The 27782-nt window shown below is 45.1% G+C and overlaps 1 long non-coding RNA gene across 1 annotated transcript; it reads left to right on the top strand.

Moving 5' to 3' along the window:
* Positions 1-1308: 1308 nt before the first annotated feature.
* Positions 1309-27782, top strand: LOC128114803 (uncharacterized). The gene is made up of 4 exons (XR_008219909.1): positions 1309-21255; positions 23034-25451; positions 26029-26097; positions 26602-27782. It is a non-coding gene; the product is annotated as an uncharacterized LOC128114803 (long non-coding RNA).

Below are 27782 nucleotides of genomic sequence, written 5' to 3'. Positions count from 1 at the left end.
CAGTTCATAACAGTAGCAAAATTACAATTGTGAAGTAGCAATGAAATAATGTTAAGATTGGCAGTGACCACGACATGAGGAACTGTATGAAAGGGTCGTAGCCTTAGGAAGGTTGAGAACCACTGCTCTACATGGAACACAGCCTGGTTCTCCTTAAACAGTGCAGCTCCTGCCTGTTGTCTCGAGAGGCTCAGTTGCTACAGTGGGAACCTGTGAAGCCCGCAGAAGACCTGAACAGCAGCAGCCCTAAATCACACAGCTTCCACTTCCATCAGCTGTGGCGAGGATCTGGGAGGCGTGGCTCTTCTGGACAGAGTTTTCAGAGATGCTATTGTGCCTCTTCAAGACTCAGATACTCTTGATGACCTTATCACCATGGCCCTCTCATCTGTAAAAACAAAACAAGTACTATGTTATGGCTCTTTGGAGTTAAAGAAAAGAAAGGCACTTCTGCTACTTGGAGAAAGTCAGAACCCCTCAGGCCCATCGTTGGAAGCAGACAAAGAAGGAACAGCTTGGAGGATTCCCAGGTAGTTCTTTGAAGTTACTGGCTGAACTATAAGCATGAGGTTACTGATGGCTAGCAGGATTCAGGGTATCTATAGAGACATAAATTTTTATTCCCTATGTCCTGTTTTTGTGGACACATTCAGATTTATTGTTCCAGTCCTACACTCCTCTAAGGTCAACTTCTGGTCGGTTGAGCCCATTACTCCCCATATCTTGTTTTGCCAAGTCCAGGATACATAGATTTCTTATCCCAGCCTTATCTTCCCATAAGTTCAACTTCTGGTCACTTCTAAAACTGCTGGTCCGCAAATACCTTTGGAGGAGGGGAGGGGGAGGCATCTCTCAAGATGGCTGCTGATTTTTCCTTTCATCTGTTAGTCCCACTACTGAGAATAGGTCAACTCTTGTTTTTTTTTTTTTTTTTTTTTTTTTGGTTTTTCGAGACAGGGTTTCTCTGTGTAGCTTTGCGCCTTTCCTGGGACTCACTTGGTAGCCCAGGCTGGCCTCGAACTCACAGAGATCCGCCTGGCTCTGCCTCCCGAGTGCTGGGATTAAAGACGTGCGCCACCACCGCCCGGCGTTTGTTTGTTTTTTTTTTAATCAGTAGGAGTTGAATAAGCTATGAATAACCCATGTTGTGGACCACTATGCAATAACGACAAAGAAGGAGACAGACATTGTATGTGTGTACATATGTATGTCTTTGTGTGTGTGTGTGTGTGGAGGGGCTGAAATCCAACGCAAACGGAGTTCCAGGAGAGGGAGAGAGCCATGCCAATGAATGCTCAGAGCCAGTATTTGTGGAAAAGGCAGCTGCCAACATAGACGCAACGCAAGTGAGGCGTGAGAGTTCTGGAAGGGGGCGGCGGGAAGGAGTTGAGACTGGGATTAAGGAGTGGGGTAAAGTCAGTGTCGACGTTATTGGTGTAACTGGAAAGTAACAGTATAATAAGGGAGGGGCCTTACGCAGTTATTTCTCCTGAATTAAAGCATTCCTTCCTGGAGGGAAGATGTGAGCTTACACAACGTAGGAGGCCTAGTTATCTCAAAAAATTTTGCAACATCAACTAGATCTATCCCCAGCATTATGAAATGAGTGGGCAGTTCCTGGGCAGTTCCTGGGAGAGGAACCCACCCATGGAGGCACCTGGACGTGGCGCAGGGAGCGTAGGGATGCAGGTTTCTTGAGCTATCACTCGTGTTGCTGCAGACCTTTGGGTGATGCAGGTGCCTTTGAGTTACCCGCGCCCCGATAAGTAACCCCTCATCCACATTCCTGGAGGCAGCCCTAGTAAACCCACTGGTTCCTAAAGCTAGACGTGAGTAGAATTTCTTTGGTCTGTGTCAATGCCCAGTCTGGGTTAATAGATGTTTGCTCACATTTTTTCTAACAGTGTTTCCAGTCGAGAAGGGCTTTCTCCTTACTTACTCTTGTCTTTCCCCCGTTTCTCTTCCAGAGACCTGGTGGTTTGAATGAGAAATGTCCCTAATAGGCTCATCTACTTGAACACTTGATCTCCACTGGGTGGCGCTGCTTGGGGAGGTCACGGGACCTTTAGGAAGTGGAGGCTTGCTGGAGGAAGTACGTCACTGGAGGTGGGCTCTGGGGATTGTTTTTGTCCTGTCTGACTTCCTGTTCTTGCTCTTGGCCTCGTGTGTACAGATGACACGTGATCAGTCAGCAGCTAGCGTGATGGACTCTATTTATTCCTTTCGGACTGTGAGCCCAAATAACCCCTTTTCTCCTTGAAGTTGCTTCTGTCAGAGTGTTTCATCACAGCAACAGCAAAGTAACAACTACAAGGGAGGACTCCGATACCCTTGCCTTGCTTCCTGTCCGCCCCTCAGAAGTGCCTCCCTGCTATCAATAGGGGTCTTCCTTTCCTCCCTCCTCCCCGACCACGTCTAAGCGTGTTCCAATGCCTCAGCAAGACTCTATCATCAGCTCATGTGTCACCTTGCTTCCTGGTAGTTGTCTCCTTCCTCCAGACCCATTCATACAGCAGGAGAAAGCAGTTCCACAATTGCAGCCCTCTGCAAGGGTACAAAGAACACGCGCTGCCGGGACTCTGCAGTGGACTGCCACATCGATTTGGTTTTGTCTGTATTGTTGTTTCATCAACCAGCATTTTTCTTTCCCTCCTGGGCCATTTCAGGCTCTGTTTTGTGGAGGTGATTGAAGACACTCTGGAAATTTCATTCAGTTTGAATGACCCATTCAATCCAGATATCCTAACCCTGTGAATGAAAAACAAACACACACACACACACACACACACACACACACACACATACACACACACACACACACACACACACACACACACACACACTCAATCTCCGCCAAGTTCAAAGTCTCAGGGTCGATGAACCGGTTTGTTTTTCTTTAATTATAAAAACAAAATAAGGGCAAGTGAACCTCATGGGCGTGTGTAAGAAGGAAGAGCTGTAAGCTGGGAGAAATAAAGATAAATCCATCATGCCTCTCACAGTGAATGATGGTGCAATTAAACAGAGCCAGTCTGACGGCTGTTAATGCCCTCATGTACTGTGTTCTTACGATCCGGGCCGTCACCCTCATGTTTCCTGTCACCCGATCTGAAGATCACAGATCCGAGGAGGGGGCACTTCCCTTGCTAAGATGCTGAGTTATGCCAGGCAGCATCGAAAAGTAGGTCAGTGGGTCACCGCGCAAACCTGTGTACAAAGGGAGTCTGTCTGATGCCAGCAAGGGCCAGCCCTTCAGGAGCCAGGGGAGTGCTGACAGAGTTCCTGCAAGAGGACCCAGATAGGAAGAACCTGCATTCTGGGGAGCAAGAGAGCCCCTCAAAACGAGAGTAAGCTAACTATACGTGAAGATGTGGACAGAGGGTGAGATAGGTCAGGAAAATCTGCACTGGAACTGTGGACATCTGTGTACTGCAACTGTGGACATCTGTGCACTGCAACTGTGAACATCTGTGCACTGCAACTGTGGACATCTGTGCGCTGTAACTGTGGACATCTGTGTGCTGCAACTGGGTGCGCTGCAACTGTGGACATCTGTGCACTGCAACTGTGGACATCTGTGCACTGCAACTGTGGACATCTGTGCACTGCAACTGTGGACTTCTGTGTGCTGCAACTGTGGACATCTGTGCACTGCAACTGTGAACATCTGTGCACTGCAACTGTGGACATCTGTACACTGCAACTGTGAACATCTGTGCACTGCAACTGTGGACATCTGTACACTGCAACTGTGAACATCTGTGCACTGGAACTGTGGACATCTGTGCACTGCAACTGTGGACATCTGTGCACTGCAACTATGGACATCTGTGCACTGCAACTGTGAACATCTGCACTGCAACTGTGAACATCTGTGCACTGTAATTGTGAACATCTGTGTACTGTAACTGTGGACATCTGTGCACTGCAACTGTGAACATCTGTGCACTCGAACTGTGAACATCTGTGCGCTGCAACTGTAACATCTATGCGCTGCAGCTGTGAACATCTGTGCACTGCAACTGTGGATATCTGTGACTTTGAAGCAGCAAACAGTCGGTGCATCCAGAGCAGTGAGGAGCTCAAATGTGAGGCAGATTTCCTCTCACGGCTTGGGAACTTAGCAAAGAACAACAAGGCTGATCATGGGAAGCACAGCTGTGCAGGTGGTGAAGAAGCCTGGAGGCTCAGGGTAGGAGTTGCCCCCCACCTGCGTCCCAAGCAGAAACCTAAACATCCAGCCTCCAGCACCCTAGGTGGAAGGCTCCATCCATTGCTGTCTGTCACAATGAAGCATTAGGGCAGGGTGGGGCTTGCAAATGATCTGATCACCCCACAGTGGATTCAACCTTTCTATCTCTTTTTCCTCCCCAAACTTTCCAGCCTGTGGCTTTGTGCAGTTTTCCTGTGTAGAGGCTGAAGGCGGGGGCCTGTGGGTGGGCTCTGGAGACACTTGGGTGACCTTCCCATTTGTTCTCCAGCCCCCAAGGACACGCATTGTCCTGTTTCTGCCCTGCAGATACACAGGCTGAAGCTTCAAGTCCTCACTAGCATGTTGCTCCCTCACATCGGTTCCTTGGTTTTCTTGCTACTCAGTGGCGCCGGTGGTCTGTCCTGCAGGACTCATGGCCATCCCGGTCACTATGGAGCCCTTCAGCTCCTCAAGCATGGTCTTTGCCTGGGCAATGAGAGATCTTTGCCAAAGATGGGTATCATCTTATCCAGTTAATATTTGTCCAGTGCCAGAAGGTTGGGTTTATTTATTTATTTTTAACAGAAAAGTCATGTGAAGGATCCAGAATGGGGTTCAGCCTGGAATAATGTAAACAGTTTGAAAGATTTTTTTTTTCAGGACAGCGTGAGAAAGATTGACAGTGTCCCCAGAAGCTAGAGAGCTCATTCCTCAGAAAGGATGGTCTCTTGGGTGGTGTCAGGAAGCCAAGGAGGGCCAGAGACACCTGGCCCCAGGTCTGCTTAGGTAAGGAGGCCCACTTTCCCATGCCAGGGCTGCCAGGAATTTCCACCCTCATGTTCCAGGGCTGCTTTTTGATCAGAATTCAAGATGGCGGGTCTGGGCACTTTGACTAAGTAGGAAGGTAGCTACTGCCTGTAAACTAGGACTGTCCCGTCAAACACATGCTCCAGGTCTCAGTCCTGGGACTGTGGGAAACACATCCCCGGGACAGTGGGAGGAGAATGGCTTAGGGATAGTCTGGGATTCTGGGCTCTCTTCCCATATGATATTGACTCAGAAATCAGAGCCCCAAATGTCACAACTGACTTGGCTCTGACTTGCCTGACCCTAAGGAGATGCATACTGTAACCTTCTGGGAGAAACAGAGATGGCCCACCCTGTGCTCAGGCCCCCACCCTGGGCAGTCTTGGTCCATGGATTCACTCCTCACCCTCGGACCTGCACATCTGGCAGGTTTCTTATGGGTCTATCTGGTTGATTTCCTTTCTCTTCTGGCAGCTGTTTACATGGCTTCCCCTCCTCTTAGATTTCAGGCTGCAAAAATGAATCTGATTTACTCACAATGGCAACTGCTTTACTTACAGATACCTTCCACAGCCAGCAGGGATAGGTAGGCTGTGCAGAGGCCCCAGACCCTGTACCCTACTGCTATCCAGGTTTCCTGGAAGGTGACATTAGTCCAGAAAGTGTTACTGGCACTCCAGGTCCACTCCATTATTACTTATGAGAAACAAGACATTTAATTATTACTATGTTTAGAAAATTCCCCAGGGCTTCAAACTCATGAGCTTAAATGTTTCCCACCATGTAAAGCTATGATTTGTTGCCTGCCCAAATGTTCTCTGTGTAAAGAGGAAGAGATGGTCATCACAGCCAAACATACCACATCCTACCAATCTCCAGGATCAAAGCTGGGGCTACTGGGCATGAAGCTGGTTTGTACCTAAGAAGCCGTCCGGACCCCAGGACCCCAGAAGGCACATTTCTGCATCACAGAGCTGACTCAGGTCGGTCAAGCAGGAAAAGATGCTTTGAGGTATAAGATGCAATCTCTCTGCCTCCCAGGACCCCACAGGAACCTCACAGGAAATGGGGGAAACTGTAGGAGATAAGAAACACCCTAAGGGATCAGAAGTAATCAGAGCAGGAGTGTTCACAAAGGGACTATGATATTGATGGAGCTCTTGTAGGTCTTTTTCCAGGCAGGGGTTTGATGGGGTTCATGGGAGGCAGGGGGAATGCTGTTCTATATAAGGGATTTTCTGTAGTGTACACAGAGTCTGGCCATGGGCTAGTTACCAGAGATGAACACGGTGCAGTCAACTGGGGTTATTAGTATGCTCAGCACACATCACTTAAGTACTTGACTAGTCATGGTGTAGATGAAATCTGTCCTATGCATCAGTGGAAGGCACTTTAATAACCTAGAGGTACCTATGGTGGTTTCCTGTAGTCTCTTGTATAAGGTCACTAGGACATGGTTTGTCCTCAGTGGTTCATGTGTTGGTTGCTTGGTCTTCAGAGTGGCAGTGTTGAGGCTGTAGAACCTTGAGAAGGCAGGGCACAGTAGAAAGTAATTAGGCCATGGAGAAGCAACCTCAGAGGAGATTAAAGAGGAGATCATGGGACTTGATTAGTCATTTTGAGAAAATGTGGCATCTCCCCTGAAACTCTCTTCCACATGGCTGCTCATTATTTTCTCATAATTTCCCATCATTGTGACTGCCTCACTACAGCCACGATACCTATGCCATGTTTTAGAGCTCTAGCTCCTTCAGTACTGTGAACTAAATAAGCTTTCTGCTTTATACAGTGCTCAGTCTCTGAGCAATAGAAAATGGTCCAAGACAGGTCCACACTCACCTCTCATCTGTTAAGGCACTCATCGCACTGTCCCAAGATCCATCTAAATTTGTACCTCTCACACCCATGATATTGAAGATGGTTCAGTAAGAGACCTCATGGTTTATTTATCTTTTAAAAAATGTTATGCCAGCTCAAATAAGAGTTACTCAACATTCACAAAGTACTATGTGCCAGACTTTGTGCGAAGTAGGTCACTTAGTGGTTGACAGTATTTTCCTGATTCTTAAGATGAGGAACTGGCCCGATATCACTTGTTGGCAAATGGTGAAGGCAGGATTTAGATTGAATGTGCTGGCATGCCCAGAATGCTCTTAGCAATTGTACTTACTTCCAGCTCTTTCAATAAACCTTCGGTGTGCCTACTAAGGTGTCTGCTGGCCAGAAAGTCCCCTCCATACCCCTAAGGTACCATTTCAGTACTGACTAACGGTACATTCCAAAGTCGACTTTTGCTACAGCATTGGTACAAAGACTCTAAATGCCATTATCATCTGCTAGAGAGCAGCAGCCATGAGCTATTCATCTTTGTTTCTCTAGAAACTCATTTAAAACCTTGTAGATAGAAAATGCTCATCATCTGTTGAATTGAATGGAATGTGTTTATTTCTCATCTAGAGTTATAGGAGGGCCCTGTGTGTAGGGACTTTTCAGACAAAATAACATTGATCATTTGTCAAACTATAACCACAACATGTTTGATAATAATCTTAAAGAAAAACACAAGAAAGAAGGGCTCTCTGGCAGAACTTGGATCTGAATATGAATCACGCCCAGAGATTTCTACAAGTACTCATGAAAAGTGGCTCTGATGGTTGCCATGAGAACTATCATTTGAGACTTCTGTAGTACCATAGCGATAGTGCAGTAGCACTGCAGGTGTGCATGTGGTGTGTGTGTGTGTGTGTGTGTGTGTGTGTGTGTGTGTGTGTGTGTGTGTGTATGTGTGTGTGTAATGCAGAGCATGCATAGAGAGAATACTCCAATGTTGTCACATAGAAAATTGTCGTTGGAAAAGGTAAACACAAAAATGATGGAAACTCTTCCATGAATTTTACAAAGCCCCTGATAATCTTTCACATCTACTTTATCAGCTGCAGTGGGCAAAGCTCAGGCTTAGCTGGGAATCCCTGATAGGAAAAGGTGGGTGCTTTGTGTCATGTGAGTAGTGGGAAGATATCTTAGTCTCCACCATGAGTAAACATTAGTTCTGTGGAACTCTGGTTCCTACACACTCTTCCCAGCTTTCCTAGTGATAGCCAAAGGCAACCCCAAATCTAGGATAGGGGCATCGTTACAGCCCACTGGAACTCAAACTTCTGCTTTGCCTGAGTATGCATCCTCTCTCACCTGCAACCCTCCAGCAGGGTCAAGTCCACCACAGTCAAGACTCCGAATTGTTTTGGAAGGTCATCTTTGCTCTCATGTTGTCCTTTCACAGCTACACTCGCCTCCCTCCTGCTTTAAACATCCATCCTAATTCCATGCATTGGTCCTCCCCTTCTACTATCCCGTCATTTCAAGGACGTTTTGTAACGGAAGTCACAGGGTCCGCACCCATCATCAGCAACTGCTTTCCATCACTTGGCATACCATGGAGGTTCATCTAAGGCTCGTGCTCAGGTGGCTTGTTCCCTGTATCAGTATTGTTCCATGGGATGCAGCAGGAACACAACTGTTTGTTTAACCCGTTGAAGGACATCATGCTTGGGGCTGTGGCAAACAAAACTACGCTAAAATATGCTTGCTCAGGCAGGCTTCTGTGTAAACACGAATGTTCACTTCTCCCGGCCGAAAGGTGGGTGTGTAATTGCAGAATCCTGGTAACTGCACGCTTAACCTTGTGACCTACTGCCCTGCTGTTCTCCACTGCGGCTGCCCCACCTTGTTTCCTCCAGCAGCACACGAGTGAGCCACTTCCCCCAACCCTGGCCAGCTTTTGGTGTTGTCAAAGATGTCGGCTTAAATCATTGCTGGAAGTTTTAATTCAGACTTCACCAATGGTTGTTTAGTAGGCCATCTTCCTCCTGCTTATTTACCATCGTGTATCTCTGTCCTTTTCTAATTTTTTTTTACTGCTGCCAAATTTTATGATTATATATATGTGTATATATATGTATATTATATATATATTCGTTCTAGATACTAATCCTTTGTTGAACATGTGATTTGCAAATATTTTCTCCTAGTCTGTAACTTTTTAAAAAATCCTCTTAGGATGAGCTTTTACACAGTAAAATTTTTACATTAGAGAAATCTGACTTGGCAATTTTTTCTACCATAGACAGTGCTTTTGGCATGAAGCCTAAAGGCTCTTTACATGGTATTATGGTTTAGACCTAAAACCTCTCCCAAAGGCTCATGTGGTAAAGACCTGGTCATGAGTCTGTGACACCATTGGGAGGTACAGCCTTCTGGAAGTGTGGCCTAGTGGGTGAAGTTAGGTCATGGTTGGCGTATCTTAGGGGGCAAAAGGATAGTGGGTCTCTCTCTTACTTTTCTCATCATCTTTATGACAAAATGCCCAACAAGAACCACTTGGGAAGGCCACATTTATTATGCCTCCAAGTTTAGAGTCTGTTGTACCGGGGAAGGCGCAGCAGCAGAAGCAGGAGGTGGCAGGTCACATTGCAGCTGCAGTCAGGAAGCAGAGAGAGAGAGAGAGATGAAGGATGATGCTCAACTCACTTTCCATTTTTGTTCAGTCCTGGACCCCAGTCATGGATGACGTTGCTCACATTCAGGGTGGGTCTTCCTTCCTCAGTTAAAGTGTCTTGGAAACATCTTCATACACACCCAGGTGTTTCTATGGTGACTCTAAAGCCAGGAAAGTTGACAATGAAGTTTAACTCTCCCCTTCCTCTTCTCCCCTCCCCCCCTCCATTTCTCTCTTTCCCCCTGCCTCTGTCCCTCTCTGCCTCCCTCTCCCTCCCAAGGTACCACGGGGATGAACAAATTTGCTCTGCCATGTGCTCCCTGCCACGCTACTCTACCAGGCCTCAGGACAATGGAACCAACCCACCTTGGTCTGAAATCTCTGAAAACATGACTCCAGACAAATCTTTCCTCTGGTTAGTTGTTTATCTCAGGTGTTTTGTGACAGGCAGAAAGCTAACCAGCCCTCATAGGCTTACTACTGAGTAGTTTTTTCTACAATTTTTGTACAAAGGTTTTTCTTGCATATTACACCTAAATCCCTGATCCATTTTGAACTAGGGTATAAAGTGTGGAAGGATAGGTTATATAGATTCTATTTTTTTCTTTTTTTCTGACCTGTTAGAGCAGCAGTTCTCAAAATGTGGGTCATGACCCCTTTGGGGGTTGAGTGACCCTTTCACAGGGGTCACCTAAGACCAATCAGAAAACACAGATATTTTGCATTATGATTCATAACAGTAGCAAAATGACAGTTATGAAGTAGCAACAAAATAATTTAATGGTTGGGGGTCATCACAACATGAGGAACTGTATTAAAGGGTCACAGCATTAGGAAGGTTGAGAACCACTATGTTAGAGACTCAGTTGCTCCAGCATTGTTTGGGGTGAAAGCAATCCCTCCTCCACTGACTTCTCTTTATCCTTTGTCAAAGTCATGGGTGGATGGGTTTGTGTGGGTCTATTCCTGAGTGTATTATTGTTCCATGATCTATGGCCTACCTTTCTGTCAGGACAATACTATCTCAAGCACCATGGTTATCTATAGGTCTTTATAATGGGTAGAGCGAGTACTCAAAATTTATTCTTTGTCATTCTAGGATCTATGTTTTACTATATACATTTTAAACTAAGGTTGTCTCTGCCTATAAAAAGCCTTGCTGGGGTTTTGAAAATAACTGCTTTTGTATTTACTGTTTAAGTTGGGGGGAACTAACGTGTTTATTATATCATTTTTCCAGCCAAAAAGCACAGCTTGAACATGATTTATGTAGGGCTTTCAGAAGTTTCTTTTCAGGGCAGGAGAGGCGACTTAATTAAGAACATTGGCTGCTCTTGCAGAGGACCCAGGTTCAGTTTCCAGCACTCACATGGTGGCTTATGACAGTCCTTAATTCCAGTTCTTAGAGGATCCAACATCTTCTTCTGACCTCCACAGGCATCAGGAACACATGTGGTTCATATATATATACATGTTGGCAAAATGTTCATACATAAAATAAAAATAAAATCATTATAAAAATATCTTTCAGCAACATTTTATACTTCTCAGTGTAGATGCCCTGTATATGTTTTATTAAGTTTACATCTAGGTATTCCATTTTCTTTAGAATGATTAGGAATGGTTTTGTATTTTATTCCCATTTGCATGTTTTGGTTGTTAGTATATAGAAATACAATTCATTTCTGTTAATTGTGACCTGTGCCATTGCTGAATTCCGTTCTAAGTTCTAAAAGTTGTATCAAAGATGTGGGAAACTTCTGTTGAGACTAGCATACCAATTATAAATGTAGTTTAATTTCTTTACTTGTAACAATATACCCTTTGTTTTCCAGTTTTCCCTATTTATGTAAGGTTGACTCCCTGTACTATGTTGAATAATAGTGGCAAGAATGGATGTTACCTTGGTCCTGACTTTTGAGCTGACACATTCAATATTTCCCCACTAAGTGAGATGAATTGTGATTTTTACTTCTGTAAATAGTCTTTACTCAAGTGGAGTTAATTCTCTCTATTCCTAATGTGTTGGTATTTTTATTATGGACAGTGTTGGATTTTTGCCAAGTTCTTTTTAGCATCAGTCGATAGAACTATGTGATGTTTTTATGTTAGTATTTTGAATGACTATTTTTGTGTTTGTTTGTTTGTTTTTCTCTGTATAACCTCCCTGGCTGTCCTGGAATTCGCTCTGTAGACCAGGCTGGCCTTGAACTCACAGAGATCTGCATGTCTCTGCCTCCTGAGCACTGGGGTTAAAGGCATGAGCCACCAATGCCTGGCTGAAAGACTGTTTTGAATATTGAACCAGCCTTGCATGTCTGGAGGAAAGCCCACTTGTTGAATGTGCAATTATTCTTCTACATTAAAGGATGGTTCTTGTGACGATCTTGTTGAGGATTTAAAAATATGTCTTCCTGAGAGAGTCTGGCCTGTGGTTTTCTTGTACTTTCTTTTCCTGGTTTTCATATTAGGGTAATGCTGGCTTCAGAAAACAAGCTGTAGAATGCCATTTTCCAGTTTCATGTTGTTGGTTTCTTCTTTGATTCTGTTACGCCTGGAGACTTCAGTCTGCAGTTGCAATTCTTTAAAACTTTTAAAGATTTATTTTATGGTTCATAAAACGAGTGAGCTGTCTTGATACATATTCCATGGGACCTGGAAAAAGTGTGTTTTCATCTGTTTGGCAGAACGTTCTGGAATACTAGTTATGATCATGTCAGCTGTGTTGTTTTTCGGATTTTGTTGTCGGGATCTTCTTGCTAATTTTCTTTTCCGTGATTCTATCATGAAAGGCTTCACCACAGCTATGAAATTTTCTGTTGGTGTCATTGGCCTTGAGTTTTTACTGCACATGGTTTGAAACACAATTCTTTGGTGCATTGACATTTAGTTTTGTTAGTTCATTCGGCAAATTACACAATTTCCATATTTACCCGCAGTAATTTCCTTTGTTTCTTTAGACAGTGTGCTCATACGACAGTGTATGTGAATGCATGCATTGCATGACTTATCTTCTTACAATTTTTTATTTCCAGTTTACCTATGTCATAGAAGTTTGGGTGGAGTTTTCATTCCTTTATTCTTTTCGTGTGTGTGTGTGTGTGTGTGTGTGTGTGTGTGTGTGTGTGTGCAAGCAAATAGCCTATTGTTGAGTTATTTTTAAAACTTTAGTTTGCCACCAATGCCAGCATCACCACTTACATTTCACGTGACTACTAGTGTGCGGGCACTCAATGTGCCATTTTGTAGTTTCGTTTCTATCTGTTTCTTTTACTGCTGTTACCGTTTCACATTTACTGACTTCTTGGCGGTTACTTGAGCAAGTTTAGAATTCTGTCTTGACTTTTGTTTGAGTCTTTTTGAGTCTACCTTTCTATATAGTGTTTGTAGTGGTTACTTTAAGTACAAGAGTGACAGTTTCCAAACTAATACCAGTGTTTTTGCTTTTAACCGGAGCATGGAAACCTGGGCTGCATGCAGGTTCCTCTTCCCTCCTCACTTTTGAATCTCACTGTGTTGAGTTGTCTGATAGTGTTGTGGTTGTTGCCATCACCAAACACTGTCTGCAGAGCCCCTGAACAAGAGGATTCTCTAGCATTTGGGTACAGATCTTCAAGTTTCCCACGGGTCTTCATTCCTCCCTCACACTCTAACACTCCTTTCCTCATTTGCTGTCTGAAGACCTTCCTTTAGCCAATCTTTTAGTTCCTAGAGATAAAGATTGTTAGCAAAAAAGTCACTTATTCTTTGTTTGAGAAAAAACCATTTTAAAATGTCCCTTTCACTCTTGAGGGGTAACTTTGCCTGATACAGAATTTGTGGTGCTTCTTGCTCTTGACACACTTGTGTGACTTCTTCCTGGCATCCCTGATTTCATCTGTGAGAAACCCACTCCCAGCCTCCCTGATTTCATCCATGAGAAACCCACTCCCAGCCTCCCTGATTTCATCTATGAGAAACTCACTCCCAGCCTCCCTGATTTCATCTATGGGAAACCCATTCCCAACATCCCTGATTTCATCTGTGAGAAACCCACTCCCAGCCTCCCTAATTTCATCTGTGAGAAACCCAGTCCCAGCCTCCCTGATTTCATTTATGAGAAACTCACTCCCAGCCCCCCTGATTTCATTTATGAGAAACCCACCTTCATCTACTTCCCTGTAGGGTGTTATTTTTCTTTCACTGACATCAAGAAATTTTTTATTTAACTGTATTTTTCAGGAGTTAAAATTATAATGCATTTGGTGTGGAGTGATTTGGATTTATACTGTTTGGCAATTTTACAACTTCTTGGATTTGAGGGTTCGTGCCTTTAGCCAAATTTAAACATTTTCAGGCATTGTGTCTTCACATGCATCATCAGCCCTACCCTTTTCTCCTTCCCAGCTGGAACTCCAAAAGTTATGAGCAATTTTAGAATTCCATCTTGACTTATCTAGTCTTTCTGAGTCTGTCTCTTTATAGTTTTTATAAATGTTACTTCGGATAATGTAATATGACTTTGCCACTCTCCTATTGAGGCCACATAGTAAGTCTTCTTGAATATTCTGCTGTTATATTGTTCAGATCTGTATTTTCATGTTTTCACTTGACCAATTTTTTTTTTGTAAGTGGGAGTAGGAGGGAAGCCTAGGATTTGAACCCAGGGCTTCATGCATATTAAGCAAGCACTCCACTCATGAGCTGTATCCTCAACCCTTTAAAAATTTTGTTTTATTCTGAGACAAGTTTTTTCCAAGGTCCCCAGGAAAGACTTGAGGTTGTGACCTTATGGCCTTAGCCTCCTGCTACCTGAGTGGCTGAGGTTGCAGGCCTGTGTTGCAAGGCCTGTCTACTTTTATATATAATATAATTTTTTCTTTCTTCAGGTTTTTAATTATTTAGTCCTTTCAAAAGAATACATAATTGATCATTGAAGCATTTTAATGGTCGCTAAAGTCCTTAATAATGCTGATATTGATTTGCCATGATGTTGCTTATCTTTGCTCATTTGAGATGAGATTTATTGTTTTCTCTGGGCCTTTAAGAACTGTACGCCGACATTTTACATCTTACCAGTTATGTTAGGGACTCTGGTTCCTGTACACATCTTCCCTATCAGCAGTCAGATACTCTGTGTCATATTTAGCTTCAACTGTCAAATTGACACACCTGGGAACTTCAATTCTGGAACTGCCTCCATCAGATCAATATGTTGGCATGTCTGTGGGGAAATTTTCTTGATTTCCAATTTCTTAGGGTGGGTTACTATTGTTATGATGAACCACTATGACTAAAAGCAAGTTGAGGAAGGAAGGGTTTATTTGGCTTACACTTTCACGTCATAGTCCATCACTGAAGGAAATCAGGGTAGGAACTCCAACAGGACAGGAACCTGGAGGCAGGAGCTGATGCAGAGGCCATGGAGGAGTGCTGCTTACGGGCTTGTTTATAATGGCTTGCTCAGCCTGCTTTCTTATAGAACCCAGGTCAACCAGCCTGGGGATGACACCACTCACTAACTAAGAAACTGCCTACAGGCTAGCATCTTGATCTTATGGAGGCGTTTTCTTAATTGAGGTTCCCCCCTCTCAGATGACTTCAGCCTGTGTCATGTTGACATAAAACTATCCAGCACATTAATTGATATAAGGGCTCAGCCTACTGTAGGCAGTACCATCCCTAGGCATGTGGGCCTGGGCTGGGTAAGAAAGGTATCTGGACCTGTAAGCAAGTCAATAAGCAACACTCTTCTCTAGTCTCTGTTTAGTTTCCTGTCTCCAGGTCCTTGTCTTGAACTCTTGCCCTGGCTTCCCTCAATGATAGTCTGTAAACCTGAAAGCCAAAATAAACACTTTCTCCCCACGTTGGTTTGGTCAGTGCTTTATCAACAGCATCAACAAAAGTAAGACTAGAACACTCTGTTTAGGTTTAGTAGGTGGCTTGCCTTGCTCTCCTGTAGGCTCCGGTGTGGATGACAGCCCAACCTTCAGAGCGTTTGGTCTGCGGGGTTTCTCTGGAGCTAATGGGGATGCCATTTGTCACTACTGGTTCAGCCTGAGGGCAGGATTGCTTTCCTGGGTTCTGAATGTTAGATTTTTCTTAGCGTAGAGGTGCCCCCTTTCCCCTTCTCCCCAATGCCTTGGAATTTCTGCACAGTGCAGTCAATGCAGAGAGCAAGAGGTGAGTAAGGAAGGCGACCCAAGCCTCTAAGGACCTAGTGCATCAGTACTGCACAGTGGGGGGTTGCTTATGACAGAAGAGGGATAGAATGCAGACGCACTGAGTCAGGACTATGGAAGCAAGAAAGAAAACGCTCCGAGGGGAGAGTGGCTTGCCATGCCAAAGGCTGTTGACGAGTCACGTCCAAAGAGCACTGAAAAGTTTCCACTGGGTTAGCACGCGGAGAGGTCGTGGGCTGGGGCAGCGCTGGAGGAGTGGTGAGTGTGGAGGTCAGACGGGAGCAGATTTTTAGATGCAGATGTTCCATCTACTTAAGTCTGTCATGGGAGAAATGCAGGAATCTCTAGCATGCAAAACAACAGGGGGCCGAGGGGGAGCACGCTGGCAATCACATTCTTTCCTCCTCCAGCGTCCACCACAGCTACCTTCTCTTGAGTCTTTAGTCCTCCTGGCGGTCCTCCTGTTTCCAGCATCCACATCACTCTACCCACCCTCTTCCACTGGCTCTGCCACTTCATCATCACAGATGCTCCAGGCTCTGCTTGTCTTCCCCACCGAACTGTCAAGCTTCTCTTTTCACCAGTCAGTTAAATGCAAATGCTTAAAGAATGCGACAGCTACTTTTAGAAAGGATTCATCTCCGAAATGATTTTAAAGGTCACTGCCTATTATAGGAACATTTGTTCAGAGAGAAAGAAATTACCAATTCAGTTTCCCCTGGACAGCAATTTTAAGAAATGTTGGCTATCCAGAGCACCTCCCTAAAGCCTACTAAGCAAATGCTAAGAGGGAAAAATAATAAGTGTTCTTACAAGTTTATTTGATGGGTTTTTATTGAGAGCACATTCGTTTTAGCTGGGTCAACCCAAATGGAGTAGCGTTCTATTTCACGCAACTGGAAGACTTTACAGCCGTTGCAGCCAAGCCCTTTCTCAAAGACTCTTTCAGAGGGAGATGAAGTGGCATATTTAGGCTATTTAGAGAGAGAATTATCTGCATCTTTTTCTTCATTCCCTGGATGACTCTGAAGGTGGGTTCCACCAGCTCAAAGGTGCTTCCTCCCGTCCGCCCAAGACAAGGTCTCCTTCTGTAGCTCAAGCTTGCCCAGAGCTCACTGTGTAGCCCAGGCTAGTCCAGAACTCAAAGTAGTTCTTCTGACTCTGCCTCCTCAGTTCCAGGATCACAGACATGAGGCACCCCTGCCCCCAGCGCTAAGGACACTCTTGCTTTAATAATGCATGAGCTTCCATGCACTTTAACTGTTTAAAATGGTGGATGATTAAGGATGCATCTTCCACCTTTGCCACGTGTTATTCCTTCTCTGAAGCTTATCTCTCTTCACTCCATTTTGTTGTTGGAGACGGTCGAACCATATCCAATATGTTTGGATCGAACCCCGCCCCGTCTTCCCTCCAGTTCCTCCTGTACCCTCACCATGTCTCCTTCCCAGCTTCATGATCTCGCTTTTAAACATATTTTTATTACTTCTTCAAGAATTTCCTACAATGCATTTTGTTCCCGTTCACCCATGTTCTCCTAACTCATCCCATGAACAATACTAATCAAGCCCAAAAACTTAAAAATAAGCAAATAAATAAATGGAGGACACCATATTAAGGGGATTATGTAATGGAGTGGTCCCGGAGGGTTTTGGAGGGGAAATCGGGTGATGGATATGATCAAGACACATTATGTACATGTATGAAAGTTAAAAAATAAACTAAAGATACTATTTTTAAAAAAGATAATAAAAATCCAGAAGTAAATTGTAGCCTGAATGGTTTAGTTGCAACAGTCATGCCTGGACCACACACTAGGTAAAGAACAGTTTCTTCAGCCTGTGATACTGGGAAATCTGGATGTCCACAGGCAAAAGAGTGACGTGTGAACCTTACATTACAACTCCTAGAAAATTAACTGAACATTGGTCAGTGACCTAACTATAAGATTTAAATCTATGAAACTCCTCAAGGAAAATATGTGGAAAAGTTTCAGAATATTTGATCTTTCCTGAGTAGGCTACCAAAGACACAGGTGAAAAAAGAAAAGCTGACGAAACTCTCCAACTTTGAAAGTGTTTATCGGTGTCAATATTAGAAACAATAGCACGTCAATGGAAAAAAAAACCAACAGAGTAGAAGTCAACCTATACAAAGAGAGAACGAGGGGCCCGGGGAGATGGCTCAACCGCTAAGGACCGCCTTGTGCTGCTCACAACTGCCTCTGCTCTGTCTCTAACCCACTGGGTCTGTTTAGTGCTGCCCATATATGCACAGGCATGTGGCCATCTGCTGGAGCATGGGCAGCCCATCAGGAGCCGCATCCCTGAAGCAAAAGGACTCCTCTCTTCCCAGTAAGCATCAACTACCAATAGCTGGGCGTGGGACTTCCCCGATTCACGCTGGAATTTTTGCTGTTTCGGTCTTATGCATCCAGCCACAGTCAATGGGAGTTGTTATGTGCCATGGCCTTGTCATGTCTGGAAAGCACTACCTTGAAGCAGTCCCCTACAACATCTGGCTTTCACAGTCTTTCTGCTCCCTCGTCTGTGATTATACCTGAGCCTTGGGAGGAGGAGGTGTGGTATAGATACCCCACTTAGGGCTGAGAACTCTATAGTTTCTGATTCTCCTCATACTCACAAGTTGTGAGTCTGTATTAATGGCCATTTACTGCAATGAACAGATTCCTTGATGACGTTAGAGGACGGCCCCAATCTATGGATATAATGATAAGTATTTAGAAGGCAGTTTGATAGTGTGCCTATAACCAAAATGATGTCTAGAGGCTCTCCCCTAGGGCCTATGACCTTTCCAGCCAAGGATTCTTCACCCAGTAGTAAGCATGAATTCTGTCTTGTGGAACTGGCATTAAATCCAAGCTGAAAGTGGTTGGCTACTCCCATAACTGTTATGACACTATTGTACTGATAGGCATGTCTTCTCAGGCCTGCCACTATTATAGTTCATAGGGTTCACATAGCACCTTCTAGCATCATGAAACCTAGCCAATAGGGAAAAAGCTTCCAGGTCTGTACCAGCTTGATTTTTTTGCGGGGGGGGGGAGTCTATGGGAACCCCTCAACTACAGATAGATAACTGTCGTGGTTTGAATGAAAATGGCCCCCATAGGCTCATAGAGAGTGGAAGGTGTGGCCTTGGTGGAGTAGACATCCCTTGATGGGGGAAGTGTGTCACTGGGGTTGGCTTTGGGGTTTCAGATGCTCAAGACAGGCCCAGTGTCACTTTCCCTGCTGCCTGCTGATCCAGATGTAGAACTCTCAGCTCCTTCTCCAGCACTGTGTCTGCCTGCATGCCGACATGCTTCTCACCATGATGATAATGGACTAAACCCCTGAACCTGTAAATCAGTCCCAATTAAATGTTTTCCTTTATAAGAGCTGTCATGGTCAGGGCTGGAGAGATGGCTCAGAGGTTAAGAGCACTGGATGCTCTTCAAGAGGTCCTGAGTTCAATTCCCAGTAACCACATGGTGGCTCACAGCCATCTATAATGAGATTTGGTGCCAGAACACTGTATAATAAATAAATAAATAAATCTTAAAAAAAAAAAGAGTTGCCATGGTCATGATGTTTCTTCACAGCAATAGAAACTCCAACTAAGACAGTAGCCTATATCTAGTATTGGCTTTCTGTTTGATAGCCTACGGCATGTAGGAGAGACATTATCCTTCTGTATTGGGTAATTCCATTTAAACTTTTGAGATATATGTATTGGAGATATATATGTATATATCTCAAAAGCTTATATATATATATATATGCTTCCAAAATAGGCTTACATATGGATATTTCGAAGATCTTTAATTTTAGTTATCCCTTCTTATACTCTGCTGTCATATTCTCCTCCCCACTTAAAACCTCCTGCTCCATTATCCCCCTTCCCCGTTCATACCACCTATGCTCTACTGTCCCCCTCCATCAAAATACCTTCAATGGCCCCTTTCTAGTTTCCTGGCTTCTATAGGTGCTCCAAGTTAAACACACAGCTCTAAAGGTCCTCTTCCACAGAGGAAAGAGAATGTGCAGTATTTATTTCTTGACCTGGATTACTGTGCTCAGAATGATTTTTTTTTTCAGTTCCATCTACCTCCAGATTTCATAATTTCATTTTTCTTTACAGCTACGTACCACATTTTCTTTATCCTTCTATTGACTGATAGCCTATGCATCTAGGCTGTTTCCATTACGTAGCTATGGTGAATAGAGAAGCAATGGATGCTGGGGAGGGGGGCAAGTATCTCTGTTGTAGGGTAGAGAGCCCCTTGGGTATGTGCCTGGGAAGGGATAGTGTTGTAGAACATTATTTTAAGGTGTGTTACTTTTGTTTATGTTGCATTTGTTTAACTCTGTGAAGTTATGTTACTGTGCCCGTCTAAAATACCTGATGGTCTAATAAAGAGCTGAATGGCCAATAGCGAGGCAGGAGAGAGAAATATGTGGGGCTGGCAGGCAGAGAGGATAAATAGAAGGAGAAATCTGGGAGAAGAGAGATGGAGGAGTGAAAAAAGAAGTAGCCAGAGAAGGAGGAGGACTCCAGGGGCCAGCCACCCAGCTACACAGCAAGCCACAGAGTAAGAGTAAGATTTACAGAAGTAAGAGAACGGGAAAAGCCCAGTGGCAAAAGGTAGATGGGATAATTTAAGTAAAGCTGGCTAGAAACAAGCCAAGCTAAGGCTGGTCATTCATAATTAAGAATAAGCCTCTGTGTGATTTATTTGGGAGCTGGGTGGTGCCCCCCCCCCAAAAGAGCCAAACAAACAACAGTATAGCTGTGTCATGTGGTAGGTTTATTTGTAGCCTTTTGAGACATCTCCACACTGATTTCCATAGTGACTGCACCAGTTTGCACTTCTGCCAACTGTGAATAAGTGCTCCCTGTCTTCACACCCTTGCAGGCCTTTGTTGGGATTTGTTAGCCCTTGTGACTGGGGTAAGATGAACTCTCAGAGGAATGGCTAAGGAGGTTGAACATTTAAAAGAGATTCCCTAGCCATTTGTATTTCCTCTGCTTGGTTCTATAGTCCACTATTGAATTGGATCATTTATTTTCCTGGTGTTTAGGTTTCTATTTTGAGTTCCTTGCATATTTTAGATGTAATCATGTGTCATATGTATAGCCGTGAAGCCTGATTATGAGGTCAGAGTCACCATGCGTAAGTGTTCAATGCTTTCCTGGGGGGAATTGTGTTGTAGCGTGTTTTCAGCAAGGTAGGAACTTTTTATTGACCAGGCACGGTGATGGCTCACTGCAGTGTTACTTCCAGCAGGAGCACCTGGGAGTTGGGTTAAAATGGGAGCCAAACCAGCTGCTTTCCAGGAAACCTCCCGGGAGCTAAATGCTTGTCTTACTTTCTCCTTCTCTCCCTTCTTCCCTTGTGAGAGAGAAAAACACGACTCCGTGAGATAATGCCTCCACCCCAGCAGAGCCAGATACCACCATCACAGCCTGGCCTGGAAATGTCCAGTGTGGTTTCTCCTGAATAAAGACCGGGACCCGTGGCTGCCTGTCATGTGGATCACCACCCCTCCTGGCTACCTGGGATTCCAGCTCATGGCTCACCAGACTCCTGTGGGCAGGTCAGACCTCTCACAGTCTTCCTCCTTCTGTTAGCTTCTAGCTCAAGGCCTCTTTCTGCGGGGAGTCTTGAATTCAGGCAGCCTACCTCCAACCCAGCCACCTTGATCCTGCTTCACACGTCACTCCCCCTAAATGTATACGCATTTCAGCAGCAAAGATTCCCTCTCAGCATGATGCAGAGCTGGGCCAGGGGAGAGTGAGCTGGAATGCTTGCTTCTGCTGCTCAGCCTTTTGGAGACACCCTGGACAAATCTACTCAGTAGCTTCTCTTCACCCTGGGTGGCACATAGCCCTCAGACACTTGGCTGATCAAGCCCATTTCTCTCATCCTATGCACTCGCAGAGTTCTCAAGATCCCCTTGTTTTTATTCATCTGTGGGCGCTCAAGGTGGCCTCGCTGGTATAGAATTTAGATTTCAAGGCTGTTCTTGCACAGGGCAGGATTATCCTTTCAAAACGCAGTCGTGAAATCACACGCTCAGTAGATGGAAGGCTCAGGCATTGGCAAGTGTTTATTCCTAAGTCATCAGTGAAAGCAGCCATCCCCACAAAACAGTCTCCCGTTTCACAATCTCAAGTTCAAAATAGCTTTGAGTAATGCTTCTGGAAAACCCTTTCTTCTGTTTTAATCCTTGACCTACTTTTTCTGTCTGGGCAATATACCCGGTGGATAGAATGATTTCAGAGAAGGCTGTAGCAGAGAAAACAATGCTGAGGGTTGTCTGAAGGGAACGATTAGGAAACCCTCAGATCCAGGGGTAGAGTTAAGGAAGTTCATCAGAAGTATGGGCTGAACACTGTCCCTGTGAAACGAGATTCCACAGAGATGGCTGCTGATGGAAAATCCAGGCACAGGTGCTGACATATATGTGCACACACATTCACAGACCTTCTCTGTTCCTGCCTAGCTCTCGTCTCGTCTGGAGATGTGTTTTCAAAACAGCCTCTGCTAGTCATGGGAGGCAGAGAGAGCATCCTATCCCGGCTTCTGGAGCCTGAACCTGAGAAGGTTCGGTCCAGGGGAGGAGCAGACACCGAACACCTTTCACTCACACACCTCTTTCCAGTGTTGTGTGGTATCCACCAGAGAAGACTACGTGGGTTTAAGCCAATAGAAAGTCTTTATCAGCTGGCTGGTGACCGCACTGGGTGTTTAGGACCCGTGTGCAGTCCTGAGCCTTGCTCCGGAAGGGCTTTTAAGCACAAACCCCACATCCTGATCGGTAGACATCCGCTAGCAAGACCAGTTAGCCAGAAGCAGAACTACAGACTGCACGCTGTAAGCAGCATTGCGCGCACTGGCCCTTGTGAGTAAGACACTGGGAAGCATGGCCTTCTAAACACACCTAGATTTGCTGTGTTTTTACTGCTTGTCCCCCTCCAACACCGTGCTGAAACCGGAACCCCAGTTCATGTGTTGATGGGATTTGTAGGAAGGGGCTTTAAGAGGTAACTGGGATTAAATGAAACCATATCATGGGGTCCCCATGATTCACTAGTGACTTCATGAGAGACTCGAGCACACAAGCTTGGTCCCGCTGTGTGCTGCCTGCCACATTGTTCTGATGTGGCACCAGGGTCTCCCGGTGTATATCAGAGGCTGGCCTCCTAATCCTGGACTTCTGAGGCCAATAAGCCCCTCTTCTTTATGAGTTACCACTCAGTTGTATTCAGTTCCACCGCAGAAAAGGAGTCAGGCAGGGATCTTGGAAAGCATGTGCATAATCCTCTCTCTAAGCCATTTGTCACTTTCCTCAGCGAGATTTCTCCTCTGCAGGCCTCTGTGTTAGAGGAACCATAGGAACCTGCATTTTCGAGATGCCTGCTTGTAAGGAACAGGGCCCTAACAGGATGGCTTCAGGAGCAGACACAGAACTTCTTTTAAAGAACTCAGATTCCGGTTCCAATCCCGTTTCCGGTAACCACCCGCTGTGGAGTCTTAAGAAGCTTCTTCCTACTTCCCAGTCTCTCCATCTGATAGACTCTGGTAATGACACCGAATCACACCTTCAGGGTTGAGAGGGTTAAAGATAACCAACAGAGCTACCGTCTGTGTGCACCTGGATGAATGGTAGTTGTGACCAGAGGGAAGGCACAGTGCTTGCATTCAGGGTGATGCCATCCAGTGACCTTGAGGCAGTTACAAGAGTGCTGAGGTTTGAGTTGAATTTTGAGGCTTCGGGCCCTAGATGAGGACTGGGAACCAAGGCTGTGTTAAAGGGCATGGTGGATGGATGGTGCTGTGGTATGAGTTTGCATCTTGTTCCTGATTTCTCTTGCCTCTCAGTCTCCAACCGGATGTCCGCCGAGTAGCTTTATCTTGTCTTCCTGGCTTTTGTTTTTTTTTTCTGGACTCCTCAACTTCTCAAGGAATCGGGGAGCTTGAGAATTAGTGAATTTCCAAAAGAATGAATGGGTGAAAGTTTTGTTGAATGCAGGACCTCAGAGGACAAATCATGTGGCCCCCAGGGGCTTCACCTCATACCTCAAGAGTCCCAGTGTCAGTGAGAGACCCTGTTCCCATATGGGCTAGACCGTTGGGACTCTGAGTACATGGGAGACTCAAAAGTTCTTTCCCTCACCCCTGTCTCCTGGCTCTTCACAAGATGCCTGCTTCTCATGCTGCTACAATGAGAACTCACTCCTCACACCTAGAGATTAATGAAGAAAAAGTTACTGAAAAGGTACCAGGTAAGCTATTGTTAATGTCCAAAGAGGGGTCAGCCTCAAATGGATTTTACTAACCTATATACATCTTAGGCTTATGCACTTCACATACCCTGAAATCCTTAAATCTCTTATAGGTCCAGCCCCAGGTTACACTTTGAACAATTTAAACAGACACCAGAGACTGCTAGTCTGGCCACTTGGGCAGATGGGAGATTTACACAGCAAAGATATTGCCAGTCTTATTTCTTAAGTACACCAGTGTTGTTCTTTTCAAATAGTTATTGCCTGGGGTCATCTTGCCTACCTGGCAGAATTATGCTTTTCCAAGAAGAGAACTGGGGGTTTTAATGGCAGGCCAGGCCTTAACATTGGTTGTGATCCTGCACTGTCCCCTTAAGCTTAATGGGCTTAATGGCTGCCCAGTTCTGGTGAACATTTACCTCTTAGCATCCTAATTTCCCTCGTCTCTAACAGGCCTGGTTAGCAGACTGCTTCTCCTTGGGGGTATTTTGGAGGCAGTGCTCCCTTTCTTAAATTCCACTGGTGGGACTTAATGTCACTCAAGCAAGCCTATTTACTAGTAAAGCCTTGATAATGTCAACTCTATGACTTCGAGTTTCTTCTACATCAGTGCAACCCTGAGAGAACGGGGCTCGTAGATCAGGACTAAAAGCAGATCTTGGGTCTCTGAGTCGAATTTAGCAGGTTTCAATGTGATGAAATAGAGCTTCACACATCCCCACATGGTCCTGGGACACACCAGCTTCTCTTCCTGGTCGAGGGAGCTGCTTTCCCTGGGGGCTTCTGCTCCTCCAGAGTGGTGAGAACTACTTGGACTTTAGCTTGTCTTCCTGCTTCAGGGAAGGAGTCCAATTCCCAGCTTTACTGAACAGAAACCCCGGTGAAGCCACTAGGCTCAGCAATCCCACTCTGTTGGAGCAGGCATTGCCAGCCAGGGCCACACAGATTTTCTGTGATGGTCTGCAGCTTCTCTCACTATAACACCTCCCCATCCCTAACAGCTGGGTCATCTGGGATGCTCCTAGGTTGACCTCTGGGGTCCTGGGGGTCTCTGCTAGCCTCTTGCTCTGATTACTGCCACAGAAGAGGCAAGATGTAGGGAAGGCTGACTTTAAGGAGCAAGGAAGCACACAGTTAAAGAGGTTCCTGGACCACCTGCCCTGGAGTCAGTAGTCTCTGAGCCAAGACATGGGGCAGCATTATTCATTTACAACAGTTGCCATGACAACATAACTCAGCTTCACTGGCCCCCAACAGCACATAATCACGTTCTCAGGCTTAGGAGGCTGGGAGTCCAACATCAGAATATTAGCAGGCCAGTTTCTTGTCTCTCCTTGGCTTGTAGATGACCACCTTCATCTTCATAACACATTCTCCCTCAGTGCTTTCATTACCCAGCATTTCCTCCTGCACTGGAGAAAGCATCAACTATTCTGATCTATACTTGGGGATGAGAAGGAAAGACAATAGTATGTACTGAGCTGGCTCCAAGAGGCTTGTGACAGTGAGTGGTCTTTCTCTGTCTCTCTCTGTGTGTGTGTGTGTGTGTGTGTGTGTGTGTGTGTGTGTGTGTGTGTGTGTATGTGTGTGTGTGTGTGTGTGAGAGAGAGAGAGAGAGAGAGAGAGAGAGAGAAGAGAGAGAGAGAGAGAGAGAGAGAGAGAGAGAGAGAGAGAGAGAATGTGCATGTTTTCAATCAACCTATGCCATGGTTGTCTATCAACAGAAACAGTGTTATCCTTTTGTGTAAGTTGTTCAACCCCAAACCCAATTACATGCTACAGAGAGAGGGTAGGGGAATGATCTGTAAATAAAGAGCACCCAGACACTGAGAAGAAGAAAGTATTCTTGAGGATTGGAAACTCACGTCCCTAGGCTCTGTTTCCATGAAGAGAACAGATGACAGTCTGGGTTTGGTTCCCGCCTGAAGCTTGGCCAGAGCAGACAAGTATTCAAAGCTGGCTTCTTGAACCACAAAGCTAATCATTCTTGCTTAGAACTGGGTTTTGAACCAAAGGGTCAATTTAAAAAGCAAAGCAGAAATTTCCCCCACAAACTCAGAGAAGATGGATTTTACTTCCAGACCTCTGCAAGATCAAAGCTTCTCACCAGCAGAGTTGGATAAGGATGTGTCTCTCCCTGAAAGATGCTGGTAAGTTCTACATCATGTCCTCCTGACGGCCAGGAAGTCCTATGCTGTATCCTCCTGATGGCTGGCCCTTCCTTCCTCTATGATTTTCCTGGGGGAAGGCAGAGAAAGAAAAGCAGGTCTCAGACTCCTGCTTTCCAGCAGAGAGAGGTAGCAAAGAATGAGGTATCAGTTTACTCATGCCAAAGCGTTTCCAGAATTCCCACTGTCAACAAACATTCCACCAAGGTGCAGTTGTACCTTGGAGGGACTGTGGTGGTTAGCTTATGTCAACGTGACTCAAGCTAAAGTCCTCTGAGAGAAAAGAACCTCAATGAAGAAAATGCCTCCATAAGATCTCTGCAGGCAAGCTTGTAGGGCATTTTCTTAATTAGTGATGGGGGGGGGCAGTCCACTATGGGTTGTAACATCCCTGGGCTAGTGGTCCTGGGTTCTATAAGAAAGTAGGCTGAGCAAGCCATGGGGAGCAAGCCAGTAAGCAGCACCTCTTCATGGCCTCTTCACCAGCTCCTGCCTCCAGATTCCTGTCCTGTTTGCGTTCCTGTCCTGACTTCCTTTGATGATGAAGAGTGATGTGGAAGTGTAAGCCAAATAAATCCTTTCCTCCCCAAGATGCTTTGGTCATGGTGTTTCATCCTAGCAATAGTAACTGTCACGAGGAACAGGGAACTAGGTTTGGAATAGACCTGTATTCTCATCCTATCTCTTGCATCTTCTAGCTGTGTGGTCTTCCACCGAAGACTCAACCTCTCTGAATATGATAAGCTCACATGACCCTACATCATGTAGACAATGGACTTAGAGCCATTTAGATATACTATCAACTAGGTAAATACCAGCTGCATCCAACACATAATATGTCATGTTCTATTTCCATTCAGTTCTATGTCTTTTGAGATCATTTGAGACCTTTTGGGTTTAGAGTTTAGACTAATGTGGATGTGAATACCAGCTCTGCTCTTTGCGAGATATGTAACTTTGGGCATGTTTACTACTCACCCCTTGCCTCAGTTTCCTTATTTGTAAAGCAAGATCAAAACTCTGCCTCTCATAGGGGGTCCCACGGAATGCACAACCAATGAAGGTAGAATTCTTGGGTCCTGGCCTGGCAAAAACGTTTTTATCTTTAGTCTCCCAGTCATCCCCTCCTGGATGTCAATCATTTCACCAGTACCTCTTTCTCTTGGTGCTCATTAAACTGGGCAATTTAAGACCAACAACAATACATTTCCCTATTACACATGTTACTGGATAAATATTCCCTTTGTGCTCTGGTTATCCTTCTATAGCTATCTTTGGTTTTTCTGTTCTTTCCTCTACTCCCCACCTTCACACCCTGCCAGAAGTCTCCAATCTTATACTCTGCCTGGAAGCCAAAGAAGCCTGCAGATCCACCCAAGACAAGATCTGACGTCTCTGAGACTGGTAGACTCAGCCCACACTTGAGCTATGCCATTGTATTGCTCTCCCTCCTTACTCTGTCTCCAAAGAGTCTTGTAAAACATGGCCAACACTGCCTCAATGTTAGCTGGGAGATGAAGGTGATTTATCCAAGTGTGATTATTTTCTGTTCTTTTGTTTTTACCCAACTGGGTCATTTTGATCTGTGGACTTCCCTGACTCATTCCATGGTCAATGTGGCTTTCTCTCCAGATTCTCAGCCACCTCTTTGGGTCGACTCAGGTGAC

This window comes from Peromyscus californicus, unplaced genomic scaffold, assembly GCF_007827085.1.
Source record: "Peromyscus californicus insignis strain IS unplaced genomic scaffold, ASM782708v3 Scaffold_19__1_contigs__length_69161282, whole genome shotgun sequence".
NCBI lineage: Eukaryota > Metazoa > Chordata > Mammalia > Rodentia > Cricetidae > Peromyscus > Peromyscus californicus.
This window is presented reverse-complemented; position numbering and strand designations above follow the sequence as displayed.